Source organism: Zea mays, chromosome 8 (genome assembly GCF_902167145.1).
Source record: "Zea mays cultivar B73 chromosome 8, Zm-B73-REFERENCE-NAM-5.0, whole genome shotgun sequence".
Lineage (NCBI taxonomy): Eukaryota > Viridiplantae > Streptophyta > Magnoliopsida > Poales > Poaceae > Zea > Zea mays.
In genome coordinates this window covers 163,167,374-163,171,074 of record NC_050103.1, presented here as the reverse complement: position 1 = coordinate 163,171,074, position 3,701 = coordinate 163,167,374, and positions in this window count along the sequence as shown.

Genomic DNA, 3,701 nt, shown 5'->3' with positions numbered 1-3,701 from the left:
GGATTATGATGAGGACGAGGTGGCACAAATCGAGCACTTCAACTCCCAAGCCACAACTATACTCCTTGCCTCTCTAAGTCGAGAGGAGTATAACAAGGTGCAAGGATTAAAGAGCGCCAAGGAAGTTTGGGACGTGCTCAAGACCGCGCACGAGGGAGATGAGCTAACCAAGATCACCAAGTGGGAGACGATCGAGGGGGAGCTCGGTCGCTTCCGGCTTCGCAAAGGGGAAGAGCCACAAGACATGTACAACCGGCTCAAAACCTTGGTGAACCAAGTGCGCAACCTCGGGAGCAAAAAGTGGGATGACCACGAGATGTTAAGGTTATTCTTAGATCACTTATTTTCCTTAACCCTACTCAAGTTCAATTAATTCGTGGCAATCCTAGATATACACTAATGACTCCCGAGGAAGTAATCGAGAATTTTGTGAGCTTTGAGTATATGATCAAGGGCTCAAAGAAAATCAACGAGCTAGATGATCCCTCCACATCCGAAGCGCAACCGGTCGCATTTAAGGCGACGGAGGAGAAGAAGGAGGAGACTACACCGAGTAGACAACCAATCGACGCCTCAAAGCTCGACAACGAGGAAATGGCGCTCGTCATCAAGCGCTTCCGCCAAATCCTCAAACAAAGGAAGGGGAAAGACTACAAGCCCCGCTCCAAGAAAGTTTGCTACAAATGTGGTAAGCCCGGTCATTTTATTGCAAAATGTCCTCTATCTAGTGATAGTGACAGGGGCGACGACAAGAAGGGAAGAAGAAAGGAGAAGAAGAGATACTACAAGAAGAAGGGCGGCGATGCCCATGTTTGTCGTGAGTGGGACTCCGACGAAAGCTCTAGCGACTCCTCCGACGAGGACGCCGCCAACATCGCCGTCACCAAGGGACTTCTCTTCCCCAACATCGGCCACAACTGCCTCATGGCAAAGGACGACAAAAAGAAGAAGGTTAAATCCAAATCCTCCACTAAATATGAGTCCTCTAGTGATGATAATGCTAGTGATGAGGAGGATAATTTGCATACTCTTTTTGCCAACCTAAACATGCAACAAAAGGAAAAATTAAATGAATTGATTAGTGCTATCCATGAAAAGGATGATCTCTTGGACTCCCAAGAGGACTTCCTTATTAAAGAAAACAAGAAGCATGTTAAGGTTAAAAATGCTTATGCTCCAGAAGTAGAAAAGTGCGAAAAATTATCTAGTGAGCTAAGCACTTGCCATGAGACTATTGACAACCTTAGAAATGAAAATGCTAATTTGTTAGCTAAGGTTGATTCAAATATTTGTAATGTTTCAATTCCCAATCCTAGAAATGATAATGATGATTTTCTTGCTAAGATTGAAGAATTGAACATTTCTCTTGCTAACCTTAGAAATGAAAATGAAAAATTGCTTGCTAAGGCTAAAGATTTTGATGTTTGCAATGCTATCATTTCCGACCTTAGAAGTAAAAATGATATATTGCATGCTAAGGTTGTAGAATTAAAATCTTGCAAACCATCTACATCTATCATTGAGCACACTTCTATTTGTACTAGATGTAGAGATGTTGATGTTAATGCTATTCATGATCACATGGCTTTAATTAAACAATAAAATGATCATATAGCAAAATTAGATGCTAAAATTGTCGAGCATGAACTTGAAAATGAAAAATTTAAATTTGCTCGTAGTATGCTTTATAGTGGGAGACGCCCTGGCATCAAGGATGGCATTGGCTTCCAAAGGGGGGACAATGTCAAACTTAATGCCCCTCCTAAGAAATTATCTAACTTTGTTAAGGGCAAGGCTCCCATGCCTCAAGATAACGAGGGTTACATTTTGTACCCTGCCGGTTATCCCGAGAGCAAAATTAGGAGAATTCATTCTAGGAAGTCTCACTCTGGCCCTAACCATGCTTTTATGTATAAGGGTGAGACATCTAGTTCTAGACAACCAACCCGTGCTAAGTTGCCTAAGAAGAAAACTCCTAGTACATCAAATGACCATAGCATTTCATTTAAAACTTTTGATGCATCATATGATTTAACTAACAAATCCGGCAAGGTAGTTGCCAAGTATGTCGGGGGCAAGCACAAGGGGTCAAAGACTTGTGTTTGGGTACCCAAAGTTCTTGTGTCTAATGCCAAAGGACCCAAAACCATTTGGGTACCTAAAGTCAAGAAATAAAATTGTTTTGTAGGTTTATGCATCCGGGGGCTCAAGTTGGATCATCGATAGCGGGTGCACAAACCACATGACTGGGGAGAAGAAGATGTTCTCCTCCTACGAGAAAAACCAAGATCTCCAACGAGCTATCACATTCGAGGATGGTAACCAAGGTTTGGTCAAAGGATTGGGTAAAATTGCTATATCTCCTGACCATTCTATTTCCAATGTTTTTCTTGTAGATTCATTAGATTACAATTTGCTTTCCGTTTCTCAATTATGCAAAATGGGCTACAACTGTCTATTTACTGATGTAGGTGTCACTGTCTTTAGAAGAAGTGATGATTCAGTAGCATTTAAGGGAGTGTTAGAGGGTCAGCTATACTTGGTAGATTTTAATAGAGCTGAACTCGAGACTTTCTTAATTGCTAAGACTAACATGGGTTGGCTCTGGCACCACCGACTAGCCCATGTTGGGATGAAGAATCTTCATAAGCTTCTAAAGGGAGAGCACATTTTAGGACTAACAAATGTTCATTTTGAGAAAGACAGGATTTGTAGCGTATGCCAAGCAGGAAAGCAAGTTGGCGCCCATCATCCACACAAGAATATCATGACGACTGACAGGCCACTGGAACTCCTACACATGGACCTATTCGGCCCGATTGCTTATATAAGCATCGGTGGGAGTAAGTACTGTCTAGTTATTGTGGATGATTATTCTCGCTTCACTTGGGTGTTCTTTTTGCAGGAAAAATTTCATACCCAAGAGACCTTAAAAGGATTCTTGAGACGGGCTCAAAACGAGTTCAGCTTAAGGATCAAGAAAATTAGAAGCGACAACGGGACGGAGTTCAAGAACTCACAAATAGAAGGCTTCCTTGAGGAGGAGGGCATCAAACATGAGTTCTCTTCTCCCTACACGCCACAACAAAATGGTGTAGTGGAGAGGAAGAATCGAACTCTATTGGACATGGCAAGAACCATGCTTGATGAATACAAGACTTCGGATCGGTTTTGGGCCGAGGCGGTCAACACCGCTTGCTACGCCATCAACCGATTATATCTACACCGAATCCTCAAGAAGACATCATACAAACTCCTAACCGGTAAAAAGCCCAATATTTCATATTTTAGAGTCTTTGGTAGCAAATGTTTTATTCTTGTGAAAAGAGGTAGAAAATCTAAATTTGCTCCTAAGACTGTAGAAGGCTTTTTACTAGGATATGATTCAAACACAAGGGCATATAGAGTCTTTAACAAGTCCTCGGGACTAGTTGAAGTTTCTTGTGACATTGTGTTTGATGAGACTAACGGCTCTCAAGTAGAGCAAGTTGATCTTGATGAGATAGGTGATGAAGAGGCTCCGTGCATCGCGCTAAGGAACATGTCCATTGGGGATGTGTGTCCTAAAGAATCCGAAGAGCCTCCAAGTGCACAAGATCAACCATCCTCCTCCACGCAAGTATCTCCACCAACTCAAAATGAGGATGAGGCTCAAGTTGATGAAGGAGAAGATCAAGCAAATGAGCCACCTCAAGATGACG